Source organism: Choloepus didactylus, chromosome 10 (assembly GCF_015220235.1).
Source record: "Choloepus didactylus isolate mChoDid1 chromosome 10, mChoDid1.pri, whole genome shotgun sequence".
Taxonomy (NCBI): domain Eukaryota; kingdom Metazoa; phylum Chordata; class Mammalia; order Pilosa; family Megalonychidae; genus Choloepus; species Choloepus didactylus.
The window spans coordinates 17,184,582-17,197,318 of record NC_051316.1 but is presented as its reverse complement, the minus strand read 5'-3'; positions in this window follow the sequence as shown (position 1 = coordinate 17,197,318).

The following is a 12,737-nucleotide window of genomic DNA, read 5'->3' as shown; positions in this document are numbered from 1 at the left end:
ATCTGTTCATTTAGTTGCTCTGTACCATGTGAAGTTTACAACTGTGTTACTGGCTGAAGTTTTTTGGGCCACACTTTTTCTTCTTTCACTGAGGATAGTCTACAACCTGGATCTAGTAGGGTAGCCTTGAGTCCTGGTGATGCCTCCTAAACCAACCTCAGGAAGCACACTCCACAAGCCCCAAGAAAGGTTGTGTCTCTTCACTGCAGGTTTCCACAAGGGAGATGCAGAGAACTGAAATGAGGCATCATCGAGGCATTCCTGAAGCTCTTCTTTGGACATTGCTTCCTTTCTCTAAAGCTTCCCAGTGCAGAGCTACCTTGTGCTCTCATTGACCTGGTGCTCCAGTCCCTTCGATCCCTCTTTCCCTGGGCCTTAAAGCTCAGCCAATGGACAAGGTGCCACACTCTTTGTCCCCACAAAGCCCATGGAGACCATCTTCTGTGAACTTTTCTTGAAGGAATCATCCCTTGCTAAGTTTCTGCATCTCTGGTTAACCAGAAAAAGCTCTTCTTTACAGAAGAATGCCAGCTCAAAAACAGAAGGAATGTGCAAATTAGAAAACCCCATTGTGCAACGCTGGATGAGAGCATTGAGGCAGACAGAGCACATCAATGGATGCTAAATACTTAGGTAAAAATATGTAGGAGAACTGGTTAATCACATGGGGCTAACTGGAAAAGGAAAATCATTTTCTATTATCAATGGGCAAATCTGGCTGTCAGATTTAACTGGGGGTCAGACTTAGCATCGTTAATCCTAGATCAGCTTGATGTTAGGTGATGCAAAATAAAGCACCCAACATCATCTATGAAGGTTCTTGCCCAAAATGTTTGATTCAGATCATCAAGCCTCTAGACTTCATTTCCAGCTTGCAAGAAGTAGAAGGGATAGAGCAACAAGTTAAATGGCACCAAGGAGAGACAACTGGACAACCCCAGAAAGTGGGACTTTCTATAGGTCAATTGGCCTGGTCTCTTCAAAAAATCAATGCACTGAGAAAAACTGGGGCAGAACTATTCTAGCATAAAAACAGCTAGAAAGATGTAGCATGCTTAACAATATTCAAGAATGCTGATTGATTTCTGGCTCTGCAAACTAGCCCTGAAAGACATTTTGGAGGAAATTTCATTTTGGATGGGATATTGAATGATACTATAGAATTATTGTTAATTTTATTAGGTGTGAAAGTATAAGTTTTATACAGGACAATGGCTTTATTTTTAGGAGATGCCTGCTGAAGTATTTAAGGCTGTCCTGATATCTGAAACTTATTTTCAAATGGCTCAGCAAAAACAATATACTCACAGATGCGTGCACAGAGATCTGGATAAGGTCAATGTGGCAAAACGTCAGCAATTATTGGGATCTAGGTGTGGGTATGGGGGAGACTGTGCTATTTGTTTCCCTTGCACATGTGTTTGAAATTTTTCCATAATAAAAGTGTTGGAGAAAAATAAAATGCCAGGCATTAAACAATTAAAAACCTTTTTTGTCTCTGTGCCCAGGCTTTCAAATCAGATCTAGGCTTATGGGAGTAAAATAAAAAGGTACTATGATTTATATCTGTATGCTTTTGAAAACCATATGGCCTCAAACTTTAAAATGATTTGAAAAAATGTAAATATGCATTATTTGTATATACTATACAATATACATTTTAAGTATATAGTATATGCATGCTATGTTTTTGTATATTGTGTCTATAATATATGTAATATATTATTTGATACATATTTGCAATTTGAAATCAAAGAAATGCATTTACTTTTCCAAAACCTTAGCTCCCTGCAGCCTGGCTAGCAGGAACAGTGTAGTTAAAAGACTTCCACTTTTAAAACCCTAACCCAAAGTGCAATCTTTCCCCAACAGAGTCAACACACTGTTAGGTCAGAGCGGGGTGCCACCTTGGAAGAGCTGAGTAGCCGAGAAGTTCAGACTCACAGGCTATAAATGCACCTCCCTCCTTCCCTTCTTCCTTCCCAGCCTCTGGCTCCTGGAATCCCAGGACACCTTTCCCAGGCCCTCTGTCAGAATTAATCTGCATTCTTAGCTCTGTTTCAGCTCTTATCACAGGTTATGGCAGGCAGCCATGATTTGAGTAAATGTACACAGCTTTTTTTTGATTTTCAAAGACCCCTTCTCAAGAGCCTGGGATGCGGCGTGCATTCAGGTAAATGTTTGTCCATCTGAATTCACACATGTGAATGAGTTTATGGATTATCAGTACAAAAGGCACTGCAGCCGTAGGACCCTCGAGAGGTTCCCGGGGCAGGGGTAGGGGGTGTAGGGGCATCTGAGTGGGGGCATTGTCTGGGGGATCCCGGGAAGTGCAGAAGAACATGTTACAGAATCAGAAGCCCAAGGTACTTGCCCAAGCTCACAGGGCTAGCTTTGTTCCATCGCTGTCTCTGCCTCTTGGAGTCAACAAAATTAACCCGCTGTGGAGATGAGGGCACCTCCAAGCAGCTGGAGCTCTGCCTGGAATCAGAGCCTTTCAGAGCTTTCCATCCTACAAGAACAGAGAGATTGAAAGTACCAGAAGGATGAGATGGAAAATGGGTTAAATCTGGGGGAGGGGCAGTATAACATTTTAGACAACAGATAATATTTGTATAACTGTAATATTTTTGTAAAGATGTTTACACTAAGTGAAGATTACTTACTCAGATTGTGTACACATATTCACCGCACATGGGTAAGGATATTTATTTATCCAACAACTACTTATTGAGGGTGTTTGGGATTCAAGATTACACAAAATAGCCCTAATTCCTGCCCTTGAAGAGCTTTCATTTATGTTTGTCACAACATTTAATTATGAAAAATTTTCAAATGTGCTGAAAAGTTGAAAGAATTGAACAGTGAACATTCATATAAGTGCCACCCAGAATCTACCATTCACGTTTTACTGGATTAGCTTTATCGCTTGTCTGCCTTTCTATCCAGCTCTCAGTCTGTCCATTGAGCCATCTTATTTTTGGATGCATTTAAAAGCAATTTGTAGACATCACCCTTGAATACTTTAGCAGCCTGCCCGTCCGCTCTGTGCTTATTCTCAGCTCTGCTTCAGGCTATAGTAGGCAGTTATGATTTGAGTAAACGTGCAGCCCCTTTCCACCACTGTCACGAGATTTTGAGCTTCTTGAGGACAGGGTCATGTATTTTTGGTTTTCAGAGACCCTTTCTCACATGCATAATACATAGTGTGTGGTGTGGACAATGTCTGTCAACGAGAGCTTAATATTTGTTTCTGGTCCTTTTTTGGGTAAAATTTACTTGCAAAAAAAAATGCACAATTAGCGAACCATTCCATGAGTTTCTGACAAATTCATCCACCCGTACAACCAAAACCCCATCAAGATATAGGACATTTCCACCACCTCAAAGTTTCCCCATGCCCCTTCCCCATTTGTCACTCCTTGTCCCCATCCTCCCATCCCTGTCTCCAGGCCAGCCCCCGTTCTGATGATTTTTTTCCACCATACATTAGTTTTGCCTGTTTTAGAATCATAAGCTCTGCAGTGAAGCTGGGCTTCTTTCTCTCAGTGGGGTGCCTGTGTGATTTACCCATGTCATAGTGCATATCCTTAGTTTGTTCCTACATTAAATAAACCAGGTCTCCTTGCTCATTAAAATTCTCCAATGACTTCCTGGTACATCAAGAATGAAACCCATACCCCTTGATGCTGGCTGGAAAAGCTGTCTGTGATCTATCCTGAGAGTCTGGGGTCCCACCCTCTTTTTAAGTTCCCTAAGCCGTGCGCTCTGGTCGATTCTGTCACCAGATATTTTCCCATTTAGTCCATCCTCGCTAAGGAGGTGTCAACAAAGTGTCACCTCCTCAGAGACCCCTCCTAAAGCCACTCTTCAATAGACATCAGCCAGTTTTATTTATCTGGTAAGACCATGTTTTGAACTCATTTGCCTGTTTATTGTGAGTCTTCCTGAAAATATTTAGTCTCCTTGAAGGCAGGGACTCGTCTGGCTCTCTGCTGTATCTTAGAGCCTGACACATGGGTAGGCTCAGCAAGTGCTTGCTGAAGAAATGAATGAAGGAGGGCAGCTTTTCTCTGCCTTTCATGACTGCTGTGGTCAAAAGGAACACTGGACAAGGCTGGGGCCCAGGCTGTGCCATGACGGCCTGAGGACGCGTTGCAAAATCCAGAAGCCCTTTCCTCTCTGCTGCTTACCTGATACAGTACTTGAGAGAAATAGCTTTGAAACATTGATGTGGGTCTGGATTTGCACACTGAAACTTTGCTTTTTGTGTAATAACCTTGTCTCGACCTGAATGAAGGCTTTGACTCACTGCCAGAACTCCTTAACGTAGAGTATTCGTTTGTTTTTAGAAATGTCAACTGAAGCTAAATCTCATTACTTTTATTGTGACTTCCATGACTATTAAATTACCTTGTCTCAATCATTGTGCCCTCAATAAGTGCCTTCTCTTCTCTGCACTGTCAGCCAGGGAGCATCAGAAATTCCAGGAATTGTTCTTTTCACCTCCAGGAAGATGTTTTTGAAGGACACTTCTAATATTCAGAAGCATGAATTGTGTGCTGGAGAGTGGGGAGGACAGGGGGCACCTGTGTGTTTGTGTGTTGGAAAGGGGGGGCACTCGTGTGTGTGTTAGAGGTGGTGGGTGTGTGAATGTGTATTGGAGAGGGGCACTTGTGTGTGTGAGAGAGGGGCACTCATTTATGTGTGTGTTGGAGAGAGGGCACTTGTGTGTGGGTGTTAGAGAGGGGGCACTTGTGTGTTGGAGATGAGTGACACGTATGTATGAGCATATATGTGTGTTGGAGAGGGAGCACTTATACGTGTGTGTGTGTGTGTTGGAGAGGGGACATTTGTGTATGTGTTAGAGGTGGTGGGTGTGTGTCTATTGGAGAGGGATACTTGTGTGTGTGTGTGTTGAAGAGGGGGCACTTGTGTGTGTGTGTTAGAGAGGGGCACTCATTTATGTGTGTGTTGGAGAGGGGACACTTGTGTGTGTGTTGGAGAGGGGGAAGTTGTATGTGTGTATGAGAGAGAGGGGGCACTCACATGTGTTGGAGAGGAGTGACACATGTATGTGCATGCGTGTGTGTTGGAGAGGGAGCACTTATGCATGTGTGTGTGTTGGAGTCGGGCCACTTTGTGTGTGTTGGAGAGGGGTTGCAGGTGTGTGTGTGTAATGGAGAGGGGCACTTTTTTGTGTGTTGGAGAGAGGACACTTGTGCGTGTGTGTGTGTGTTGGAGAGGAGCACTCTTGTATGTGTTGGAGAGGGCTGGCATGTGTGTGCACACACGGGCTGCAGAGGGGCGGCACTCTCGTGCAGGAGTGAATGTGTCCACCCTCCGTGGAAGATGGGCACATGGCCCCAATCAGGAAGAACCAAGAGGATGAACTCTGACCCCAGGGTCTGCTGTTAAAGATGAGGCATTCCCGTAAACTTCCCAAACACTCAACTGAGGAGGACACGTCTGAAGGAGACAATTGAATCCTCCAAACACCCAGCATCCAAAGGCTCACTAATGTGCCTCCTTTACTTTTCCTCTGTGAGTTCTCTCAACCCCTCTTCCCCTCCCTCTCCACCCCTCTGCAGGATTTGCTGTAGATGATCTCAAACCCCAGAGAGAACTTACAGGGCTTTGCACTGCAAATCCTTATCTACACTGAATTTATCTATGTTTAGATAACTTAAGAGTTTGTAACATTTTTTGTCTTAATCTTTTCATTTTCATTCCTTCCCGCTGTTTGGGAGTGTGTCCCAGATTCTTGGTGAGAGTAAAATAAGGGGATATTTCTGGAGGGCGACTCAGAAGTAATCAGTACAATTCACGATGCTTCGTCAGCTATTGCACTGGGGGGATGGCCCCTATATTGTACTTGCCAAAGCTTACCAAGGTCCATTTCAAAGATGGTGATTACAGCATTGTTTGTGAAGGCAAGAAGCTGGGAAGAATCTGATCACCCATCCATAGGGAATGAGCATATCTGCATGCATTTTTAAAAAATGAGGTTTATCTGTATGAGCTTGCATGATAAGATAGTAAGGTATTGTATGAAAGAAAAAAGCAAGACTCCAAATGGTAAGTTATAATCCCATGTTGTAAAATTGTTGTATAGTATGATGCCATTTATAAGAAATGTCCAAAATAAGGGAAACTTCAGAGACAGAAGGTGGATTAGTGGTTGCCTAGGGCTGGGGAGTGGGGGGGGGCACTGGAGGAAATGAGGGAGATTACTAATGGGTGTGGGTTTCTTTTGAGGGTCATGAAGATCTTCTAATGTTGACTGTGGTGATGGTTGCACAATTCTATGAATATATGAAACACTGTTGAATTGTACATTTTAAATGTAGGCTATGAAAGTACCACAACCTCCGTGGCTGAAAACAACAGAAGTTTATTCTCTCACAGTTCTGGAGGCTGAAAGTCTGAATCAAGCTTCCTCCAAAACCTCTAAGAAAGCACCCTGCCTTGCCTCTTCCTGTCTTCTGGTGGTGGCTGGGGATCCTTGGTGGGCAAATGTGTCACTGCAGCCTCTGTCTTCTCCCTGTGTGTGTGTGTGTCTTTGTCTCTGAAACACTCTGCTCTTATAAGGAGAGTGGTCACTGGATTTACAGCCCACCCTAATCCAGCGTAACCTCATTTTAACTTGAATCATCTGCAAAGACCCTATTTACAAATAAGGTCACCTTTGCAAGTACTGAGGGTTAGGACTTCAATAGCTTTTTGGAGGACATGGTACCAATTAAATCTCAATGAAGCAGTATTAAAAACATTATATAGGCTGTAAAGGGGATTTCCAGAAGCCTGCCCTCATTTTCGGGGAGTAGGACTAGGTATTGTGGGGTTAGATGACTTTTTATTTTAGTCCTTTCCTTGTAACTTGAGTTGCTTTACCATGAGTATTTATTATTTTTATTTTAAGGAAAATAAACTGGAAGGCTTTATCTGACAACAATGAGCAGGTACTTGTGCATATGTATAAAAATGTGTGCACAAAGGAGAGGCTAAGCCTGCTTATAATTGTGCCTAAGAGCCTCCCGCTGAATGCCTCTTTGTTGCTCAGATGTGGCCCTCTCTCTCTAGCTAAGCCATCTTGGTGAGTGATCTCGCTGCCCTCTCCGCTACCACGGTACCTGACTCCCAGGGGTGTAAATCTCCCTGGCAATGCAGGATATGACTCCCAGGGATGAATCTGGACCCAACATCGTGGAATTGAGAACATCTTCTTGACCTAAAGGGGGAAGCGAAATGAAATGAAATAAAGCTTCAGTGGCTGAGAGATTCCATATGGAGTCGAAAGGTCACTCTGGTGGACATTCTTATGCACTATATAGAAAACCCTTTTTAGGTTTTGGTATATTGGAATAGCTGGAAGCAAATACCTGAAACTATCAAATCACAACCCAGTAACCCTGATTCTTGAAGATGATTGTATAACTATGTAGCTTACAAGGGGTGACAGTGTGATCGTGAAACCTTATGGATTTCACTCCCTTTATCCAGTGTATGGATGAATGAGTAGAAAAATGGGGACAAAAACTAAATGAAAAATAGTGTGGGGGATGGGGAGATGATTTGGGTGTTCTTTTTTACTTTTATTTTTTATTCTTTCTGGTGTAAGGAAAATGCTCAAAAATAGATTGGGGTGGTGAATGCACAACTATATGATAGTACTGTGAACACTTGATTGTACACCATGGATGATTGTATGGTATGTGAATATATCTCAATAAAACTGAATTAAAAAAAAAAAAAATGTGTGCACAGTAAGGTCCAGGACAGCCCCTTTTGTGTTGGAAGATCAGTGTGGTATAGGATTCTCCATTCAGCTTTCCCTGTTCTTTGGCATGCTGGACTCCACCCTGCCCATTATCCAGTAAAATTCTGCTCTACGCAGCTGCGTTGCTCCCATGGTTTTGTGGGAGGGATGTGAAGTGCATGTTCCCCCTCATCCCCAAGCCCTGCACACACCCTCCCTCAACTGCAGGCTCTACCTGAGATCTTAGTGGTAACCAAAGGGCAGCCAGCAGACGGAGGGGCTGCCCCAGAGAGCAAAATCAGAGGAAGGTAATCTGCCAGAGTGGGATGTGGCAGCTGGATTGTCACCCTGCCTTGTGCTTTCCATCGCCCCAACCATTCGGGGGTGGGGGGACACCCTATGAGCACATTCCAGTAGCACAAAAGGGAAAAGCCTCAAGTCACTTGTGCAGCCTGTTTGTCCCCTGCTTCCCTTCTGTTTTCCAGGTACCATCTGCTTGTCTCTGAGCTCTGCCTTTTTCTTGTCCTCAGCTATACCTTGCCCAGGTGGAATTTGAATTACCCTCAGGTTGCAAGGAAAATGGCACATCTGAGCAAGAAACACACACCCATATGAAGTTCAGGAACTTCTGGAGGCCCTTAACCCCATATTGGCAAAGGGATCTCCTTTAATAATTAAGGGTAAATTTAACCAATTACAGCTCTTTTCTGGATGAAATTCTTCTCCCCAAAGTGGGTCCTGATTAATAAAAGACTGGAAATAAACCATCCCCTGAGCAAGCGACCACAGTCTCTTTCCACCATCCTGGAGCAGAATGAAATGAAATGCACTCAAACTATCTGAAAGTGAACTGGGAATCATCTCACAGCAACCTAGGCAATGCAACAAGTTTAAATTAAAAAAAAAATAATTAGAACAATTGTTTTCAGCATATCCAATATCACCTCTGGCCCATCCAAATTGTGAGAACTGAATTTGCAGAAAGTCATATGAAATAAAATAGCATGCAAACATGCTCAGCAAAAGTCTCAAGTATGATGGGGGCAAAGAAGGAACACTCACTAAATGCCTATTACATGTCAGAGATGGTGACAGGATCATTTCATACCCCTTTTGTGAAGCAGAAAGGCATTATTATTGTTTACAAATAAGAAAACTAAGGTTCATAGAGGGGAACTTGTTCAAATCTATACAGATCATAAGTACAAGACCTAGTGATGCTCAGTAGGTTGAATTATGTACCGGGGAGGGGGAACTAAGACATGTTCTTAATCTTAATCCCATTCCTGTGTGTGTGAATTCATTGTAAATAGGGCATTTTGAAGATTTTAGTTAAGGTGTGGCCAACTGAGTCAGGATGGGTCTTAATCCTATTACCGAAGCCTTATAGGGAGAAAGCCATGGGAAGGAGCCGGAAGCCAGAAATCAGCAGGATCCCGGAAGAGAACGGGGAGGACATCACCACGTGATGGGAAAGCCAGGGAAGGAGCCCGCGGATTACTGGCCACTGTGAATGCTATGGACCTTGGGAGTCAGCAAACTTCTAGCCTCTGAAACCATGAGCCAATAAATCCCTGTTGTTAATTCAACCCACCACGTGGTATTTGTCATAGCAGCCGGGAAACTAAGACAGCCCTCTTCTCTTCTCTTTTTCCTGCCCCACTGTCCAGGGCGAGCTGCTAAGGAATAAGCTGTCTAACCACTACATTAAAGAAACAGTGTTTCACAAGAAACAAGAAGCAATGTGGTGGGTATTATGGCAAACTGCTGGCAGGTATCATTTGCCCAGAGAGGCTGCATTCACAATGAAGTAAACACCAGGATTTTTATCTGTAGGAGGCTCCTGGAGAGCACAGGTCAACCCAGAGTTTCTCACCGGCACTGTCACCTTCGGATTTGGGGGAAAAAAATGGCAAATTCTTCAGACATGATGAGTCAAGACTTACACTGGACAGGATGTAGGAGGTTTCAGATTCTGTGGAACCAAACAGAAAGGGAAACAGGAATTCAGTCTGGGGGAAGTGGTGAGGGACTCCTGGGACTGTGTGTAAGCTTGTGCAAAAAGCCTGTGTGTTCTGAAAGCCAGCTGAGAAGGATACCTTGGAAGACACATCAATGGGTGGAGGCACTCTTGATGCACTCTATTGTTTCACTCTTTTTGTTTTGATGGGAGAATTGCTTAGAGGGCTTGCAGCCCACACACACAGGCATCTGATTCTTGCAAACTGGGTAGTTTTCAGTCTTAAGCAGTCCTGGTGCCTTGAAGTTCCCTTGTCTTTGTGGATGGCACACTTGGGAAATTGTAGTGGGGGCTGGCTTGCTGGAGCAATGCTCTTACTTTACTGAGGACTGTTTATGCAACCTGTATACTGTGTGGTTCAACAAAAATGACTTGATCCTGTTCATTGAGTCATTTCCATAATACGCAGTGCGATGGTTATGTGCAAACCTGTTTGCATCCTGCTGAGACTGGTTGAGTGTCTTTCTCCCGTGACCCTGGCTTTTTGAACAAGCGTCTGCAATGTTGCTGAATAACTTTGCTTTTTCTTGGCTACTAAAGGGTTTTCTTGGGGGTGGGGGTGGGGAGAGAGGGTGGCAATGAACATAAGTAGTAATTGCCCATTCCCTCACTCTTGCAACACCAAAGGCGTGGAACTTTGCCCCAAGTGAGACAGCTGGTAAGTGGCGGAGCTGTGACTTGGCCCTTTTATCGAGGAGATGCCTTGTATAGTTGGAGTTTGTGAATCTACTTTAGCACTTTGGAGGTTGCAACTCTCTTGAAAAACATTGTGCCCACCTTTGTGAGTGGGTGACCAATCCCCAGGGCATGGGAGGAGAAGCCACAGCTGGGTCCCTCTGTACTTGTTTGGTTGGAGCCTGGGACTGGATGGGGAAGAAGACAGGCACCACCTGCAGACTTTGGTCTCGTCAGTTCCCATATCTTACTCCTTGGTTCTGGACTTCATGTGGATGGTTTGGGGGAGGTTGGACGGAACTAACTGATGTCCTTTCTGACCAGCTCCTGCCCCCCCATCCTCCACCCCTAGCCTGTGAAGAATGGCTCGTTCACCTTCTCAGACTTTGTAATGTGAGAGCAGTGGTAATTCAGAAGGCACCGTCTCTCACTCCTACCATCACTCTTTATTACGTTGCTGTTTTATGTCATGCTAAATTTATGTTGTTTTAGCTAACAAACTGCTTTAACTCTGACAAGCTGTGTCCTTGTCTGGAAAATGGTACATTGTATCCATGTTTAATGGGTACAATGTTGAATATCTGGCTATTTAAAAGAACCATAGAGATTCTACAACTTTACAAAAAATACATGTGTTGAAAGTTTTTCCTTCCATATTAATTGAATTCAAATGACACACAGCCATTTGTTTCTCATGAAAAACATGTCAAAAGAGCGGAAATTAGAAAAGAGGAAAAAAGTCTAGTAGCCATATGTTAAGCTCTCACCTCAAGAAACTAGTAAAAGCAGAACAAAACAAACCCAAAGTAACCAGGAGAAGAGTGATGATAAATATAAGAGCAGAAATTAATTAAATTAAAACATAAAAACAACTGGAAAAATGAGTGAAACAAAAGGTGGCTCTTAGAAACGATCAACAAAATTCACAAAATCCTAGCAAGATTAATAAAGAAAAAATGAGAGAAGACAAATTATTAATATCAGGAATGAAACAGGTATCATCACCACAGACCCTGAAGACATCAAAGAGATAATAAGTGAAGACTACAAACAACTCTACACTCATAAATTTGATAACAGATATAATGGGCAAACTCCTCAAAAAGTACAAACAGCTGCAACTCATCCAATGTGAATTAAGTGATTTGAAAAGCTCTATTAAGGAAATGAAATTCACAATTTTAAAACACAATTTTAAAAGAAATCTTCATGCCCAGATGATTTCATTGAAAAATTCTACCATACATTTTAAGAAAAATTAAGACCAATTCTACACAATCTCTTCCGAAATGTAGAAGAGGCGGGAATGCTTAACAACTAATTTCATGAAGCAAGTATTATCCTGATGTGAAAGCTAGACAAAGGCAATACACAAAACACTCACACACAAAAATTACAGATCAATATACCTCATAAGCATAGGTGCAACAATTCTTAACAAAATATTAGCACACAGAATTCAACAATATATAGAAAGAACTGTACCCCATGACCAAAAGGGGTTTATCCCTGGGATGTAAGGCTGCTTCAATGTTAAAAAAATCAATCATTGTAATTCATTATATTAACAAGTTAAAGATGAAAAATCACATGATCATATCAATTGATGCAGAAAAAGCTTTTGACAAAATTCAACATGCGTTCATGGTAAGATGCACATGAAATCAGTAATAGAGAGGAACTTCATCAATTTGATAAAGAACACCTGCAAAACATCCAGAGCTGATATCATACTTAATGGTGAAAGACTGAATGAAAGCTTTCACCTTAGGATCAGGAACAAGACAAGGATGCCCACTCTCACTGTTACTATTCAACATATTACTAGAAATTCTAGACAGCATAAAGAGGAAAGAAAAGTTATATATATCATAAATTAAGAAATAAAGCTATATTTGTATATACATGATGATCTACATAGAAAGGATCATCATACAATCCTACATAGAAAAGATTCTACAAAACAAAACAAAACTCAAGAACCAATAATGAAATCACAGCATACAAGATCAACACAAAATAATCAGTTATATTCCTATAACTAACAATGGACAAATGGTCAACAAAATTAAAATATAATACCATTTACAATTGCTAAACACATAAAATGAAAATTCTTGGATACAAGCCTAAAGAAACATGTACAAGCCCTGTATACTGAAAACAACAAAGTACTGAAAAGAGAAATAAAAGAAAATTGAAGTAAATGGAGAGACATACCATATTCATGGATTGGAAGACTCAACATAGTAAAGATGTCAATTCACCCTAAACTGATATACA